Consider the following 19,419-nt stretch of genomic DNA (forward strand, 5'->3'; position numbering starts at 1 on the left):
CTATTGTTCTCTCCATGGCGCCCTTGTGATTACAAAGGTGTTGTTATAACATAAATTCGCCGTCTCGTTTTGATAAAAATACCTTTTATCTAACCTGTCAATCTTGTGGATAAGGTGCCCAGGGCGTTTCTGAAGGTCTGAATCTGCCGCTCTCCGCCGCCGCCGTTGGTGCCCAGCTCCTCCCCTGATCCTTTCAGCGCCGCCTGAATGTAAAGAAATCCGCCTCCGGCTCTCGCTCAGTGCCCCCTCCTCCTTTTCAAAGATCACAAGGGTGCCATGGAGAGAACAATAGTTTTAAAAGGGGGGGTTAGAAAGTGGTGACAGAGTCCCTTTAAGGTCCAGTGTTGGGGCAGCCAGTGGTGAACTTTACCACCACACAATCCAAACAAATGCATGGGGCCCCATAGATCAGAGGGGCCCTCTCCTGGCCACAAGTAGTAGGTTTAAAAAAAAAAAAAACTAACAGGGTTAACATACTGCGGGTTCAGCGGCACAGGGGCCCTTCCCAAATGTAGAGCAGTTGCTGAAGTGCCCAAGCTGCCCTGCTAAACTAAGAGGGAGGCTTGGCAGTGCAACGAGGGGCCCCAGAAATGCCAAATCTGCCCCCAGGGGCAGCATTACCATGAGAAGCTCTGGTGCTCAGGAATAGGAACCACTGTAGAGAGCAATGGTCCACTGTGGCACAGAAGGGGGTTCAGAGTGGGGGACCCCCCCCCCCCCCATGATGTCCATATATCCCATATATTCATGAGGCAACCTTTTTAAAATATAACCTCCTAAATTATTATCTTATTTTACCTTGTTAATTCCTTTGCATGATGTATTCACATCTCATATACCAGCAGAAAGAGGGCCGTCTTGCTGTGCACCACGATAGTGTTTGAGAGCGGTGGAGTGAGGTCAATATATCAGTTGTACCTGGACAGTCTGGCTTGTAGCCCAATTTTATGTAGACGCCTTCTGATGGTTTGTGTAGACTTAGTTTGCCGCCCTAGGCTTGGGATGTGACGTTCAGTTTCACTTGCAGTACGGAATGGATCACTACGCACCATACTTCTAGTCAGACGATCCGTCGTACAGAAGTTCTCCTCTCTGCAGCTTTTGTTGTCCTTCCAGTTCGTCATCGTTCTCCCAACCACCGGGGCACACAACGCTGAACAGTGCTGACATCTTGGCTTAGAAGCGTAATAATGATCTGCTGGAGTGATAAACCAAGGACTCTCTGTTTAAGGATTTTGTACTCAGTTTGAGGCAAGTGGTGATAACTGGCACGTTGGCGAACCGGAGGCATGCCATATGATTTTACAATTTTTGAGGTTTCATGTGGCAAAAAAACTTCAGTCTGGCTTTTATGCCCCTCCCACCTGCCACAGATTGGAGCTAGGTGCTTGAAAATTTGATCATCTGGAGATTTTAGAGATACCTGCTACTTTCTAAATTTGCATAACCTTACAGTTTATCCTTGGTGCTGCAACTTCAATGTTGAGCAGTATATTTATATATATATTGAAAAGGAAGCATATCCAGGTGGTGAAAAAATGTGTGGTCCTTTATTCACCCATATAGCGATGTTTCAGTCCTCTTACCGGCCTCGTGGAGGGTCTCAGTAACACTATTATACACAGTCAAGTCACATTTTTCTGACCTCTCCCTACTTGCAATGTCAGCAGCTCATGAAGGAGGTCCCGGGTGGTGAGCTGGCTCGGTGGGTATATAAAGTGTGTGATAGGCTCTGCACACATATCCCTCGTTGCTGTCCTGGGTAAAAAGGATGATTATTGGTTTTCGGGCCCCAGGTGGCGGTATCTCTGAAACTGCGCAGTTTGTGAACTGTTCTCTGCTGCTGTGGTGAAAGTGTATGGTGAGTGGACAAACGGCTGTATTGTGAATAAGACACGTGGAAACAGCGGACACCACGTGCCACTGATGTGAGAGGTGAACATCGGCTACAAAGGTGCACAAGGGCGGACCGACGCGGTGCAGTGGAGCAGCTCACCGCCAGAACAAACCAGGAGGCACCAGACGTGTGTATAAGGGCTCATTCACACGATCGTGGTTTGGTTCCACATCCGAGCCGCATTTTTTGCGGCTTAGGTGTGGACCCATTCACTTCAATGGGGTGCAAAAGATGCGGACAGCACTGTCCGCATCCGTTGCTCCGTTCCGTGGCGCCGCTAAAATTTTAAATCATGTTCTATTTTTGTCCATTTTGTGGGCATTTCTATAATGGGCCGTCTTTTCCGTTCCGCAAATTGCGGAAGCAACGTGGGCGGCATCCGTGTTTTGCATTGGCAGAAAAGGCTTCGATTTTCACATTCCCCAGACTTGAACCCAACTGTGGATTTGTGGGACCACCTCGATGGTTGTGTTCTCTCTATGGATCCCCCCCGCGCCCCCTCCAGTAGCTGTGGGCTGCAGTCAGCATGGCTCCACATATCTGTGACAACCAGGACCTTACAGAGTCACCCCCAGCCCGTCTTGCTGCTGTCCGTGCTGCACACGGCGGTCACTCTGGATATTAGCTGCTGGTCAGAATAATGGGACTCGACGGTGTGATTAGTTCAGTGTTCCCAGATGTGGAAGTGGCTGCTTCCCCATTTGAGCGGTTGCTATGGTAATGTCACTATATTGTTGTGTCAGGGCGGTCCGGAGAAGCTGGGGGCACAGTGAGCGTATTCGCTGCACTCCTCTGTATAGAGACTGCATATTGATCAGTGGCCCAGTCACACACAGATCAGGTCTGATCTCCTTCCTTCCAATGTAACAAGATTGCATAAAAAAGATTAAAACAGTAAACAGGAGGGAAAACGAAGGAAACTGTCAGTAAAACAGATGCAGAGCGATCCCTATTGTGTCCGTCCTTATGACTTTGTAGGTGGAAATTCTTCTTGCATACTGCCGCCTATTGTTTAGTGGCTGTGCTTGGTATTGCAGCCCAGGACCATTCACTGGGATGAGACTGAGCTGCTCCTAAGGCCTCTTGCACACGGCCGTAGTGCTCCCGTGGCCGCATACGGCGGTTCTACAAAACACGGGGCACCGGCCGTGTGCATTCTTCTGCATCACGGATGCGGACCCATTCACTTGAGATGCGTTCCGGTCCGGATTGGAAGCACGGCACAGAACCCCACGGAGTGCTGTCATGGGGTTTTGATCCGTGCTTCCGTTACGCAAAAAAATAGAACTTGTTCTATCTTTTTGCAGAACAGACGGATCACGGACCCATTAAAGTTGAATGGGTCAGGATCCGTCCCGGCCGCCGTGCGGACATTGCCTGTGCATTGCACGGAACGGAACCAATACGTTTGCGTGCAAGAGGCCTAAGTCATGTGTCATAGGAACATGACGTCACTGGCCTAGGAAGAGGTTATGGCGCTCAGCAGAGCACAGTGGCCTCTTCAAACAGCTGACCGTGGGGGTGGCAGGAGTCGGACCCCACCAATCAGATATTAATCACCTATCCTGAGGACAGGTCATCAATATGATCCTCCTGGAAAACCCCTTTATTTCCTGTGCAGCGCCACCATAGGTGAAACGAAGTATTACAAAGTCCTCATTATAGTCAGTGGGCCGAATGAGGAAGGAATGGACGTCCTGCTGTTTGTAGCTTTTCTGTGGTCTGGATAACAGGCTTTTCCTATTCTAGTAAGGCCTCATGCACACGACCGTGTCCATTTTTTTGGACTGCAAACCGTGAATCAGCAAAATACGGATGCGGTCCATTTCCCTTCCTAATTTTTTTTGCAGACCCAGTCACTTCAGTGGGTCCATGGTCCGCATTTTGTGGACATAGTCGATCTTTTTTGCAGAATGGACATACAGATACAGAAATCACACGGAGGAGCCGAGCGCTATCCGCATCCGAACGTCCGTTCCACCAAAAAATACTTGTCCACAAAATGTGGACCAAGGACCCATTGAAGTCAATGGGTCTGCAAAAAATGCAGATGCAACAGGGACGTTATACATATTTTGCGGATCTGCAATTTGCAGACCACAAAATACATACGGTCGTGTGCATGAGAATTTAGTGGGGGCCAGCTGCCAGGACCGCCATGATTGCTAGGACTCCTCTGGGCTGCAGGTCCCTGTGTATCCTGCGGCTGGGACCATTGTGCAGGAGGTCCCTTTATTGTCCCAGTCATCAGGAGATCCAGAGGTTGGAGTACTGCTGATGCTATATCCTAGTGGTGTCGGCATCTGGGGCCCTTGCCCTGATAATACCCCTCCCCCTCCTTCCTTCTATTATAGGGTGTTTGAAAATGGATATTCCCTTCAAGGAGCTGTGTGACGGATCGGAGAGTCTCAGTATTGTGCATGGGCGGAAGGTAAAGACCAGTAATCCTATGAGACTCTGCCCCATTTCCAGTAGTAACATCAGAGGACCCACATTCCTACTATAAGAAATTAGTGAAGAAGTATCGCACTCTTCAGGGGCGGCTCTGTGCCCCATCTTTTTTTACAATTAATAGACTCTCCATCGGCGTCTTGAGAAGCCCTGTTTTTTCTGCAGTATTGATGCTTGTATTGGCTGCTTTCTACCTACAGGGGGCAGTCATGCTGTACTGTAATATTTTCGGTGAATGTTACTAATTTCCGGTCATTTATAAATGTACTTTTTAATGTAAAGCGATATTCCCATCTTATAAATGTCTCTGGCGCGGCAGCAGCCCCTTCATTCAGAGGGTTTGGGGGGCGTCCTGACAGTCACTGTCCTCCGCTCTGAACCTATAGCTACATGTAACCAGTCCCGCGGATGTACCGGCGGATGGAGCTATGTGTGAGGATGCGGTCACTTGGCTCTGTCATATGACAATACGTGGAAAACCCCTTTAAATATTATCACTACACAGCGATTTGGGGCATGACATGTGTCACGCAAACAAGTATCGCAGTGTAGCAGGGCTGCAATAGGAATGAATGGGGTTGCGGAGCAACTCGTACGTTTTCTGTTGCAGCGAAACTGCAATTATTCCTACGGCAGCCCGGCTACACTGCGATACTGGGGCACGACATCACACCCTAAATCCCCATGTACCTATGACACCAGCTGACCTGTTACACGTGCGCTTGGCAGCTGAAGGCATCTGTGTTGGTCCCATGTTCATATGTGCCCGCATTGCTGAGAAAAATTATGTTTTAATAGATGCAAATTAGCTTCTAGGAGCAACGGGGGCGTTACCATTACACCTAGAGGCTCTGCTCTCTCTGCAACTGTCGGGCCCTCTCTACTTTGATTGACAGGGCCAGGCTTGATCCAGCCTAGCCCTGTCTATCAAAGCAAAGAGGGCGTGACAGTTGCAAAGAGAGCAGAGCCTCTAAGTGTAATGGTAACGCCCCCGTTGCTCCTAGTTTCTCAGCAATGCGGGCACATATGAAGATGGGACCAACACAGATGCTTCGGCTGCCAAGCGCACGTGTAACAGGTCAGCCAGTGTCATAGGTACAAAACTGCTGACAGATGTCCTTTAAGTGGCCGATTGCTTGATTGGGGATCTCCTGCGGATCTGCTATACTTCTCTAAAGTAGGAGATCCCCGTAATCACGTGACACGTCCACAGAGCCCCGCCCCGCCTCAGTCTACACTCTGCTCATCATGTCTGTTCTGGCCCCGCCCCTCTTTGTTGCACTGACCAATGGCTGAGCAGTAGCAGGTCTCCGCTGCTGGGTGACAGTGATACAATGTAACGAGCTGTAGTGGAGGCTGCAGGAGGATGGGGCTCGGCGGCCGCTGCTCCCCGGGGGACCGGAGCCACAGGCATTGACTACAGGTAAGCAAACCGCAGCAGAACCGCACTCCCTGGGGGGATACACTGAGAGGACGCGGATTGGAGCCAGGGATGCCGCAGTCCCGTTCTCCTGCCCTGCTGCTGTACCATGGAGATGGCCCTTAAAGGAATTTTCCATATTTCCATAGCTTGAATGCAGCCCATCCCTGCTGCCTAATCCCCATTCATGTCGGTGGCTCTGTGTGCTGCATGCACAATAGGGCGGCACAGAGACCAAAATCAATGCTGCAAGTTATAGAAATCTCCGGGCAGTGCCAAAGGTATTGCCCAGTGCATTACCAAGCAACGGACTGTCAGTGCCAGTGTTATTTTCTGACAGGTCTCGGTGCCATGTGCTGGGGCTTGGCAGCCTGCTAGGTGGGTGTAGCATCCGACATGTCTCCTGGGGGCTTCGCGCGCCTTCACCGGTTTGCAGCATACACTACAAGTCGCTGACCGTAGCTGCTGTCTAGTATGAGGCCGGTATGCCCGCTGTACCATACTGGTACTACCGTGCTGGGCATCTTTGTACTGTGAATGATGGGCAGAACGTTGCGAATTGCTATGGGGCCCCCCGGAGAAAGGGGACCCAGGTTCGCGGCTTCCAGTCCTACAATATAACGGAATGGACCCAAGTATCCTGCAAAATAGAGGGGGCACCAAAGGTACCTGTTTCAGTTGGGTGGGGGGTATGGCGGTATTAACCAGTGCTTAAAGGTGCACCCCGGTTTAGTCTTTGCTATGTGGTCCCTTCACTTGTACGTGGGCGCAGTGATCGTCTTGCTTTGGACGCCCCCTGGCATGATTATGTGAGACTATGGTATTGCCAAGAAGATGATGGTAGTGGTAGTGGTTCCCGCCAGTGGGTGGGCAGCCTTTCAGAGATTTGGCTGGTTTCTGACTTTTGACTCACACCTTTGTATATATCTTGTTATATTTTCTTTATAGTGGGATAATTGACGATTCTGGGCCCCCTTTAATATGACAGTATCCATGTATATGGAGCAGTCGGCGTGTATCTCCGTTATTAGATGCCGCCCTGTGTGTTCAGCCATGAAGGATTGCAGTATAGCGGTATTTTCAGCTGGCAGCGAGGGTTAATCCATTGCAGCTGTGATGCTGTATCCGGCCATAATGAAATCCCTGAATAGTAGCAGAGTTGGGTTACAGCGGGTAAGGGGGTCAGGTTTCTCAGGCTGAAACGCGTTGTATGGCTGTGACATGTGGAGCCCATCAGCCAGTGACCACCACTACACATAGACCCCATGCTGATAGTAATGTATATGGCTGTGCCTATAGATCTATAGACTAAAGCCATTAGGAGCAGCTTCAGGAGAAGATCATGTACGCAGCCGGAGGTCACCGAGCTGTTAGTCCAGACTGACGTAATAAACCTATTTTTCTTCCTGAAATGTTTTACGTTTGCTGTTAATGGATATAACAATTAGGGGTTCCGAGTTACATCCTGTATTATACTCCAGAGCTGCACTCACTATTCTGCTGGTGGAGTCACTGTGTACATACATTACATTACTTATCCTGTACTGATCCTGAGTTACATCCTGTATTATACTCCAGAGCTGTACTCACTATTCTGCTGGTGCAGTCACTGTGTACATACATTACATTACTTATCCTGTACTGATCCTGAGTTACAGCCTGTATTACACTCCAGAGCTGCACTCCCTATTCTGCTGGTGCAGTCACTGTGTACATTACATTACTTATCCTGTACTGATCCTCAGTTACATCCTGTATTATACTCCACCAGCAGAATAGTGAGTGCAGCTCTGGAGTCACTGTGTACATACATCACATTAATTATCCTGTACTGATCCTGAGTTACATCCTGTATTATACTCCAGAGTTAGGGTTGTTGCGATACCTAAATGTTTATTCGATTTTGATACCATAAAAAAGTATTGTGATACTCGATACTACGTTAAAATAATAAAACGCCACAAAAACGCTATGTGCATTCTGCATTTTTTAAAATGGCGAATCGCGCAAATAATTTTTTTCCTGTTCCGGCGTTCACACCATAGATTTTTTAAAATATTTTAATAGTTTGGACTTTTCGGGCGTGGCGACATGTGATATGTTTATTTATTTATTTATTTATTGTTTATATATTTTATATGTAAAATTTGGAAAGGGGATGACTTATACTTAATATTTTGGTGGGGGGTTCTTTTAAACTTTTTATTTAATAACGATTTTCACCCCTTGTCCTATTCACCCTGATAGATCTATTAATTAGGGTGAATAGGACCTCACTCTCTACCTGCTGCCCTGTGCATAGTACACACAGCAGCAGGGAGCTTACTATGGAGGGCTTCAGTAGTGTCCTGGCTGCCATGGTAACCGATCGGAGCCCCGTGATTACACTGCTGGGTCTCCGATCAGAAGCTGCCACTGCACCTCCAATGAGAAGGGGACCCTGTGGCCAATGCCACCAATGATTTTAATACTGAGGGGGACGGGCACACTGCGCCACCAATGATAATTAACCTTTAATACAGGAGGCGGGTGTCTGCAGCAGATCAGCGGCAGTTAACCCCTCAGGTGCCGCACCTGAGGGGTTAACTGCCGCTGATCTCAGCTCCCTGTCAGAGGCAGGGTGTCGGCTATGCGATTCTGCTGCCGGCACCTGCCTCCTGTATTAAAGGTTAGAGGACCTTTCATGGGTCCAGACTTTGTTAAGTTAGCAGGCTACATAAAGCTGATGTCTCCTGCCCATTGCTCCGATAGTAATTAGCATACGGAGCAGGAGACGGTAATGGGGGCACAGTGGGCGAACGGAGTGGTGCCTAGATATAATAGTAAGTGCAGGGAGATCCCTGGGCGCCGTTCTATGTAGCCTGCTACTTCACAAAGTCTGGACCCGTGAAAGGTCCTCCTGTCATTGGTGGCGCAGTGCTCCCGCCCCTCTCTTTATTGGCAGCGCGGCACAGGGGGGAGGGAGGACAGCTTCCTTCTCCCCTGTGCTGCTGAGAGAACATGAGCGCGCCGACAGCAGCGCACTCATGTTCTGTGATTCTACACTGCGCAGCAGCACAGCCCAGTATCGAAAAAATGAAAATTCCGGTATCGTATCGATACCGGGACAAAAGTATAGATTGCGTATCGAAATTTCAATACCCACAACAACCCTACTCCAGAGCTGCACTCACTATTCTGCTAGTGGACGTAAAAAAAAGAGTGTAGGAGCAGCACACAGAGGTCTCAGCGACCACACCAGAATGCTGCCACGCCACAACCGCAGATCCTCCGCAGTCAACAGATGAACGGGTAAGTAAAAGGCGACGGCAGCATCTCCGGTATCTTCTTTATTTAAGGTACTTCAGCGATTGTGTACAAACGTTTCGGGTACGTTGTAGTCTTTATCAAGCAGAATAACAAATGCATGTACCCGACCTCATATAGTGCAAATATTCCCCCTCTCACTTATGAGGTTACCAACCCATTACACAACACGCACTGGTTTAAACGAACCAATATACAATGTACATCCTATTATATATCATTGAAAATACCCGTGTTGTCGTGAAGAGAGGGGTAATAATTGCGATGGGATGCGATGACACATCGACAACCTGGACTCCATAATCGCGTCCCCCGACATTCACTGCGCAGGCCCATGTTCTCAATGATTGGTTAAAGTACGGATGACGCGAAACATCCGAGGTCACATGATAATTCAACTCCGCCTTGTCAAGCTGACCTATGCAACAGGAAAACATCCTGTTGCCATAGATACCAACGCTTTCACAGGAGAAAAATCTCCATATCATGAATTAGATATGGATTTCCCCCAAATCCTATACAGCGTGCTGGGAATTACTCAGTGCAAACAGAGGCATCCAGCCCAAAAAACAGAAGACTTGCCGGAATGCCGGATCCGGCATTTTTTTCCACAGGAATTTCGGATCCGTCTTTCCGGTCTGCGAAAAAAAAAAGGTAAAAAATAAACGCGAGATCCGTTTTTCCGGATGACACCGGAAAGACGGATCCAGCATTTCAATGCATTTTTCTAACTGATCAGGATCCTGATCAGTTTTCGGCCTCTTGCAAATTAACGTTTTTTCGTATACGGAACCATTAATTTCAATAGGTTCGCAAAATAAACCGGAATGTACTCCGCATGCATTCCGTTTCCGTATTTCCGTTCCGCAACATTTTGAGTCGGGTCCTATTATTGTCCGCAAATCACATTCAGTGGCTCTATTCAAGTCAATGGGTCCGTATAAAAAAAAAACGGAATGCATACGGAACACATGTCTGTATGTCATCCGTTTTTTGTGGATCCACGCTGTAGAAATGCTATGCCCAGCCCATTTTGCACGTTTGCAATGATTACAAGTTCCTGTTTTTGTGAAAGAACGGAAACTCAATGGATCCAAAAAACAGAACAACGGATACGTGAAAAACGGACCGCAAAACCATACGGTCGCGTGAACAAGCCCTTACAAATGCCATCAGTTGGCATACGTTTGGCAGGAACCGGCAGGCGGTTCCGGCGACAGAACTGCTTGCCGGATGGCACTTATATTGAACTCGGTATTGAGTCCATGTGGTTGCAGTGACTTCAAGGATAAATCCATTTAGGTTCCTTCTTCCTAAGGATTTGGTCTTTATCTTCTCAATTCACCCACCGAATCCATCACTGGATCTCAGCTGGATGACACAATGGCCACACTCCACAAAATATGATATTATATATTTTGCCACTATGTGGATGGACAAAAGTATCTCCTTTTATTAGGTTACCACAATTGCAACATCTCAAACTGGGAAAATTGCCCATCTTTCTCGGTGCCAGATAAGTCTGTCGCCCCGTGTGCTCCCTATGTCCGTTTTGACCAGTCTATCACGTAGATTGGTATTTTTCTTATATGCCATCAGTGGAGGATTATTAAACTCCCTTATATTAGGAAGACCCCTGTGTAAAACGTGCCATTCAACCCTTAGGATGTTGGCAATGTCACCACCGTGACTGCCAAACGTGGACACAAAAGGGATTCTCTGTGCCCCCCGTTAACTGGAGAACTGTGCAGCCACCAAGATCCTATTACTCGTCTTTTGTAACAATTTACATGAGTATCACCTCTCGGAAAATGTATTACCCATCTCCTCCACTCGGTCATGAAGGTTTTCATCATCTGATCCTATTCTCCTCGCTGGCAGCAGTCGGCTCCATGGCAGCGAGTCCAACATACATCGAGGGTGGTTACTGTCATACCTCAGTACATTATTCTTATCCGTCGGTTTTTGATATAAATCCGTGCAGGGGCGTAACTAGAAGTGACTGGGCCCCACAGCAAATATTTGTAAGGGCCCCCCCTCAGCGCGCTTCGCACCTCCCTCCTCCTGTGTAAACCCCACTCCTTTGGCACAGTGTAGCGGTATACTGTATATTGTGTGGCACAGTGTAGCGGTATACTGTATATTGTGGGGCACAGTGTAGAGGTATACTGTATATTGTGTGGCACAGTATAGAGGTATACTGTATATTGTGGGGCACAGTGTAGCGGTATACTGTATATTGTGGGGCACAGTGTAGAGGTATACTGTATATTGTGTGGCACAGTATAGAGGTATACTGTATATTGTGTGGCACAGTGTAGCGGTATACTGTATATTGTGGGGCACAGTGTAGAGGTATACTGTATATTGTGAGGCACAGTGTAGCGGTATACTGTATATTGTGTGGCACAGTGTTGAGGTATATTGTGAGGCACAGTGTAGCAGTATACTGTATATTGTGTGGCACAGTGTAGCGGTATATTGTGAGGCACAGTGTAGAGGTATACTGTATATTGTGTGGCACAGTGTAGCGGTATACTGTATATTGTGGGGCACAGTGTAGAGGTATACTGTATATTGTGGGGCACAGTGTAGAGGTATACTGTATATTGTGAGGCACAGTGTAGCGGTATACTGTATATCGTGGGGCACAGTGTAGAGGTATACTGTATATTGTGTGGCACAGTGTAGAGGTATACTGTATATTGTGTGGCACAGTGTAGAGGTATACTGTATATTGTGAGGCACAGTGTAGAAGTATACTGTATATTGTGGGGCACAGTGTAGCAGTATACTGTATATTGTGAGGCACAGTGTAGAGGTATAATGTATATTGTGGGGCACAGTATAGAGGTATACTGTACATTGTGGGGCACAGTATAGAGGTATACTGTACATTGTGGGGCACAGTATAGAGGTATACTGTACATTGTGGGGCACAGTATAGAGGTATACTGTACATTGTGGGGCACAGTATAGAGGTATACTGTATATTGTGGGGCACAGTGTAGAGGTATACTGTATATTGTGGGGCACAGTGTAGAGGTATACTGTATATTGTGTGGCACAGTGTAGAGGTATACTGTATATTGTGGGGCACAGTGTAGAGGTATACTGTATATTGTGGGGCACAGTGTAGCAGCATAACATAAACATACTCCACATGAACACTTACAGTTACTTGGCTTGGCCCTTGGGGGTCTCGGACGCCACTTCCACACTTTGGCCGGGGGCTCGGCGGAGCTGATGTTGTGTTTTATCCTAATGAGAAAGATTTCATAATAAGGATTTGGAGAAGGGGCAGAGGGATAGCAGAGCAGGGAGAGGCTGGTGCTGCTACTAGGGGGTCATACCATGGGGCAGTAATAAAACCCACCATAATGCCCCCCCCCCCCAGTAGTAATAATTCTCCTTATAATGTGACAGTGCAAAAAATACCCCCTTGTAATGCCCCCAGTTGAGCTAATGTCCCCATAGTGCCCCCATAATGTGCCAGTATAAAATACCCCTATATAGTGCCCCCAGTAAATTCCCCCATAGTGCTCCTCTCCCCCTTCCTGCTAGTGCCCCCCAAAATGTACCAGTATAAAATGCCCCATATATAGTGCCCCAGTAGATGCCCCTCAGTGTCCGGCCTCTGATAGGCTGCCGGCCTAGTGTCCCCCATAATGCCCCCCAATAATGTGCCAGTAAGTGCCCCCCATCATGTGCCAGTATCAAGTGCCTCCCCCCCCACACTTCCCAGTATCATAGTGCCATCTCCCCCCATGTGCCAGTATCAAGTGCCTCTCTCCTTCCCACCCCCCATGTGCCAGTATCAAGTGCCTCTCTCTTCCCCCCCATGTGCCAGTATCATAGTGCCATCTCCCCCGCAAAAAAGTGCCAGTATTAAGTGCCTCTCCCCCCCATGTGCCAGTATCATAGTGCCAACCCCCCCCCCCCACATGCCAGTATCAAGTGCCTCTCCCCCCCCCCCATGTCCCAGTATCATAGTGCCATCTCCCCCCCCCCACTAAAAAGTGCCAATATCAAGTGCCTCTCTCCCTCCCCCCTCCCCATGTGCCAGTATCAGGTGCCTCCCCCCCCATGTGCCAGTATCAAGTGCCAACCCCCCCTCTCCCCTCCAGGTGCCAGTATCAGGTGCCTCCCCCCCCCCCCCTATGTCCCAGTATCATAGTGCCATCTTCCCCACCACCACCACAAAAAAAGTGCCAGTATCAAGTGCCTCTCTCCCTCCCCCCTCCCCCCCCCCCAATGCCAGTATCAGGTGCCTCTCTCCCCCCCCCCCCCCCCAAATCCAGTATCAGGTGCCTCTCTCCCTCCCCCCCCCCATGCCAGTATCAGGTGCCAACCCCACTCCCCCCCCCCCCCAGGTGCCAGTATCAGGTGCCTCTCCCCCCCCCCCCCCCATGCCAGTATCAGGTGCCTCTCTCCCCCCCCCCATGCCAGTATCAGGTGCCTCTCTCCCTCCCCCCCCCCCCATGCCAGTATCAGGTGCCTCTCTCCCTCCCCCCCATGCCAGTATCAGGTGCCAACCCCACTCCCCCCCCCCAGGTGCCAGTATCAGGTGCCAACCCCCCTCCCCCCATGTGCCAGTATCAGGTGCCTTCCGCTCCCCCTTGGCAGTAACAGTCGGGTATTAAAGAAAAAATAATAAAAACTTCTACTTACCTCCATGTCAGCGATGCGATGCGATGCAGCCTCTTCCTGTGTCCCGCCTTGTATTCTGTCCCGCCCTGTATGTCCTTATATGGAGTCAGTGCTTGTATTTCAGAAAAAGCATCTGCTGGGATTCGAACCCACGACCTTCTGCTTCAGAGGCAGAGCAGCTATCCACTAGACCATATGAGCTGCCTTGAAGCTGACTGAAAAAATATGAGACTTCTACTGTTTTAGCTGGCTAAGTGTACATCTATACACATGGCAGCTGCTCATATATAGAGATGTAGCAGAGCTGAATGTGCTGAGACAGCTGTCATATACAGATATAGCAGTATCTCAGATATATCTCTATATGACATCTGTTCCAGCACACTCAGCTCTGCTATATCTCTATATATGATAGCTGCCCCAGCAAACCCAGCTCTGCTACATCTATGCATATGACAGCTGCCCAAACACACCCAGCACTGCTATATCTCTATATGACAGCTGTCCCAGCACACTCAGCCCTGCTATATCTCTATATATGACAGCTGCCCCAGCAAACCCAGCTCTGCTACATCTATACACATGACAGCTGCCCAAACACACCCAGCACTGCTATATCTCTATATGACAGCTGCCCCAGCACACTCAGCCCTGCTATATCTCTATATATGATAGCTGCTCCAGCACAACCAGCCCTGCTACATCTATATATCTCTAAGTATTGCTATACAGTAGATAGATATATAGAGATATAGCAGAGCTGAGTGTGCTGGGGCAGCTGTCATGTGTATAGATGTAGCAGAGCTGGCTGTGTTTCGGCAGCTGTCATGTGTATAGATGTAGTAGAGCTGGGTTTGCTGGGGCAGTTGTCATATATAGAGATATAGTAGAGCTGAGTGTGCTGGTGCAGCTGTCATGTGTATAGATGTAGCAGAGCTGGGTGTGTTTGGGCATCTGTCATGTATAGATGTAGTAGAGCTGGGTTTGCTGGGGCAGCTGTCATATATAGAGATATAGCAGAGCTGAGTGTGCTGGTGCAGCTGTCATGTGTATAGATGTAGCAGAGCTGGGTGTGTTTAGGCATCTGTCATGTGTATAGATGTAGTAGAGCTGGGTTTGCTGGGGCAGCTGTCATATATAGAGATATAGCAGAGCTGAGTGTGCTGGGACAGCTGTCATATAGATATATAGCAGTGCTGGTGTGTTGGGGCAGCTGTCATGTGTAATGATGTAGCAGAGCTGGCTGTGTTTCGGCAGCTGTCATGTGTATAGATGTAGTAGAACTGGGTTTGCTGGGGCAGCTGTCATATATAGAGATATAGCAGAGCTGAGTGTGCAGGGACAGCTGTCATATTCAGATATAGCAGTGCTAGGTGTGTTTGGGCAGCTGTCATGTGTATAGATGTATTTTTTTTTTTTACAGTCAGTTGTAATGCAGCCTTTATGGCTGTGAGGGTAAATGCTTTGCCACTGATTCACTGATAGATTGGAGGTTGTGGGTTCGAATCCCAGACCAGGAGACTTTAGCAGACAGTAAAATTAGATCACACTAGCGGCTGCTGTGAAGGGGCCCTGAACACGATATTTAACTAACTTGAAAATAAACTGTCACACACGCTGCTGGGGCGCCGGGCCCCCTTGGCAGCCCGGGCCCCGAAGCAGCTGCTTCCCCGGTAGTTACGCCACTGAATCCGTGGAATATTTGCACTATATGAGGTTGGGTACATGCATTTGTTATTATGCTTCATAAAGGCTACAGTGTAGCCGAAACGTTGCATTAGGTTGTTTGTACACAATCACTGAAGTACCATCAATAAAGAAGATACCGGAGATGCTGCTGTCGCCTTTTACTTACCTGTTATTCTGCTGGTGCAGTCACTGTGTACATACATTACTTATCCTGTACTGATCCTGAGTTACATCCTGCATTATACTCCAGAGCTGCACTCACTATTCTGCTGGTGTAGTCACTGTGTACATACATTACTTATCCTGTACTGCTCCTGAGCTACATCCTGTATTATACTCCAGAGCTGCACTCACTATTCTGCTGGTGGAGTCCCTGTGTACATACATTACTTATCCTGTACTGCTCCTGAGCTACATCCTGTATTATACTCCAGAGCTGCACTCACTATTCTGCTGGTGGAGTCCCTGTGTACATACATTACTTTACTTACGCTGGGTTCACACCTAGGCGTTTCTCAAATGCGCGTTTCTATGCGCGTTTTTGTCGCGCGTTTTATGCGCGTTTTTTTTTATAGTGAACGCGCGTTTGACGCGCGTTTGGGTGATTGACAGCAGTGTTGTCCAAAGAGTCTATGGCCCAAACGCGCGTCAAACGCGCCAAAAAAAGCTCCTGTACTTGTTTGAGCGTCGGGCGTTTTACAGCGCGATCATACGCGCTGTAAAACGCCCAGGTGTGAACCCTTCCCATAGGGAATCATTGGTTCTTGCCTGTTGTGCGTTTTACAGCGCGTAGGAACGCGCTGTAAAACGCTCAGGTGTGAACCCAGCGTAAGGGCTCTTTCACACCTGCGTTCTTTTCTTCCGGCATAGAGTTCCGTTGTCGGGGCTCTATGCCGGAAGAATCCTGATCAGTTTTATCCTAGTGCATTCTGAAAGGAGTGAAATCCGTTCAGGATGCATCAGGATGTCTTCAGTTCAGGACCGGAACGTTTTTTGGCCGGAGAAAATACCGCAGCATGCTGTGCTTTTTGCTCCGGCCAAAAATCCTGAAGACTTGCCGCAAGGCCGGATCCGGAATTAATGCCCATTGTAAGGCATTGATCCGGATCCGGCCTTAAGCTAAACGTCGTTTCGGCGCATTGCCGGATCCGACGTTTAGCTTTTTCTGAATGGTTACCATGGCTGCCGGGACGCTAAAGTCCTGGCAGCCATGGTAAAGTGTAGTGGGGAGCGGGGGAGCAGCATACTTACCGTCTGTGCGGCTCCCGGGGCGCTCCAGAGTGACGTCAGGGCGCCCCAGGCGCATGGATCACGTGATCGCATGGGGCGCTCTGACGTCACTCTGGAGCGCCCCGGGAGCCGCACGGACTGTAAGTATACTGCTCCCCGGCTCCCTGCTCCTACTATGGCAACCAGGACTTTAATAGCGTCCTGGGTGCCATAGTAACACTGAAAGCATTTTGAAGACTGATCCGTCTTCAAATGCTTTCAGTTCACTTGCGTTTTTCTGGATCCAGCGTGTAATTCCGGCAAGTGGAGTACACGCCGGATCCGGACAACGCAAGTGTGAAAGAGGCCTTATCCTGTACTGCTCCTGAGCTACATCCTGTATTATACTCCAGAGCTGCACTCACTGTGTACATACATTACTTATCCTTTACTGATCCTGAGTTACATCCTGTATTATACCCCAGAGCTGCACTCACTATTCTGCTGGTGGAATCACTGTGTACATACATTACTTTACTTATCCTGTACTGCTCCTGAGCTACATCCTGTATTATACTCCAGAGCTGTACTCACTATTCTGCTGGTGCAGTCATTGTGTACATACATTACTTATCCTGTATTATACTCCAGAGCTGCACTCACTATTCTGCTGGAGTCACTGTGTACATACATTACATTACTTATCCTGTACTGATCCTGAGTTACATCATGTATTCTACTCCAGAGCTGCACTCGCTATTCTGCTGGAAGAGTCACTGTGTGCATACATTACTGATCCTGAGTAACATCCTGTATTATACTCCAGAGCTGTGCTCACTATTCAGCTAGATGACCTATTCTTTGTTTGGGTGGGTGTCCTGGGGTATTTCCCACTATTGACTCTTTTGGGACCTGTCTAATTGAGCTTATAGCATGAAAATATCTCTATTCCCAGTCCCTGGAGTATTCCAGTAAGAGTATAATGGTGGGAGTCCGACCACTGGGATCCCTCCCCAGTGGCCATATCTCCACCCCCTGGAACACACGGTAGTCTTGAGGAGGAGTATGTTCGACTCCCTCCGATAAATTGAATAGGGGGCACCTAAGCGGACGACTCCCCTTATATTACATTCCTGTGCCCTAAGATATGCATTAGGCTTGTGTAAATCCGACAGCCCCTTTAAAGTGGTCCTCTTCTTCTTTGATGCAGTTATTGTGAAGTCGCTGGTGTCCGCTTCACAGGGGGTCCCTAACTATCTGCATATTCTGTATACTGCCATATACCTCCCGTGGTTGTCCTCTGAACTGGAAGGCACACGTGGTAACTTAATGAATTGCCTAATGTCTTGTCATTATGGGAATTGTTTGCTTTCGCTGCGGGAGCTTCCTATAATTATAGACGCCGCTGCGTGAGGAATTCAGATTCCCTGCGGCTTCCCTCCATAACATGGTGTAGTCTGCATCTTTAGGGGTGAGCCTTGGGGAATGGTATGATAGCGTCACCGCCATAGCAATAAAAAGCCATTCCAATAACAATGTTACATTAGGGAAATGCTGTTTAAAGGGGACCTCCATTCTCCTGACTTGTCCTCAAATAGCTGCCCTTTGGCTCTGATACTGCTGGCCGAGTGACCGGTTCTTGCAGCTTCCCAATGATGACTTCCCCAGCATGATGTGAACAGAGCCTCCTATATCTACAACCACGAGGACACGAGTGATATACGACGGCGGTGGTCTTCCGTCAGCCGTGTGTCTCGTTCAGAGTGGCAGTCACCACAGTCTGTGCACCAAGGCTGGAGCAGATTTATTGAAGCAAATTAAGACCGACTTTCACGAGGGCAAGAAGCCTGAAACGCGTTGCTGCTGTGGGATACAGTGTTCAGCAGCCATCTTCTAAGGTTAAAACAGAAATGGGGCGTGACAAGAGCGTGGAAATGATAAGGCCTCCTGCTGGAAATCCTGGACTGAAGATGGAAAATGTCAGCGGCCATTTGGTCTAATTATAAGGCTATTATTCTATGTGATTTCCTATGGTAGATGTCGTCTGCGCGCAGAATAGACGGTGGGGGTATTTGTGCACAGTGCAGACGGTGGGGGTATTTGTGCACAGTGCAGACGGTGGGGGTATTTGTGCACAGTGAAGACGGTGGGGGTATTTGTGCACAGTGCAGACGGTGGGGGTATTTGTGCACAGTGCAGACGGTGGGGGTATTTGTGCACAGTGCAGACGGTGGGGGTATTTGTGCACAGTGCAGACGGTGGGGGTATTTGTGCACAGTGCAGACGGTGGGGGTATTTGTGCACAGTGCAGACGGTGGGGGTATTTGTGCACAGTGCAGACGGTGGGGGTATTTGTGCACAGTGCAGACGGTGGGGGTATTTGTGCACAGTGCAGACGGTGGGGGGGGGGTATTTGTGCACAGTGCAGACGGTGGGGGGGGGGTATTTGTGCACAGTGCAGACGGTGGGGGGGGGGTATTTGTGCACAGTGCAGACGGTGGGGGTGGGGGGGGGTATTTGTGCACAGTGCAGACGGTGGGGGGGGGGTATTTGTGCACAGTGCAGACGGTGGGGGGGGGGTATTTGTGCACAGTGCAGACGGTGGGGGTGGGGGGGGGTATTTGTGCACAGTGCAGACGGTGGGGGTATTTGTGCACAGTGCAGACGGTGGGGGTATTTGTGCACAGTGCAGACGGTGGGGGGGGGTATTTGTGCACAGTGCAGACGGTGGGGGGGTATTTGTGCACAGTGCAGACGGTGGGGGGGTATTTGTGCACAGTGCAGACGGTGGGGGGGG

General features: G+C 49.0%; 1 protein-coding gene and 1 long non-coding RNA gene across 2 annotated transcripts in view; one reads left to right on the forward strand and one right to left on the reverse strand.

Annotated features, from left to right (window-relative positions):
* The window catches only part of LOC122935668, a 30,860-nt gene extending 18,553 nt beyond the window's left edge, over window positions 1-12,307 (reverse strand). The window contains exons 1-2 of the long non-coding RNA XR_006388812.1: window positions 12,250-12,307; window positions 799-1,198 (exon numbers count right to left, since the gene is read on the reverse strand). This is a non-coding gene — a long non-coding RNA (uncharacterized LOC122935668). The remainder of the gene's footprint in view (window positions 1-798; window positions 1,199-12,249) is intronic.
* The window catches only part of VASH2 (vasohibin 2), a 90,314-nt gene continuing 76,546 nt past the window's right edge, over window positions 5,652-19,419 (forward strand). The window contains exon 1 of the mRNA XM_044291487.1: window positions 5,652-5,771. The gene's annotated coding sequence lies outside the window, so the exon portion shown is untranslated. The remainder of the gene's footprint in view (window positions 5,772-19,419) is intronic.

This window comes from Bufo gargarizans, chromosome 4, assembly GCF_014858855.1.
Source record: "Bufo gargarizans isolate SCDJY-AF-19 chromosome 4, ASM1485885v1, whole genome shotgun sequence".
NCBI lineage: Eukaryota > Metazoa > Chordata > Amphibia > Anura > Bufonidae > Bufo > Bufo gargarizans.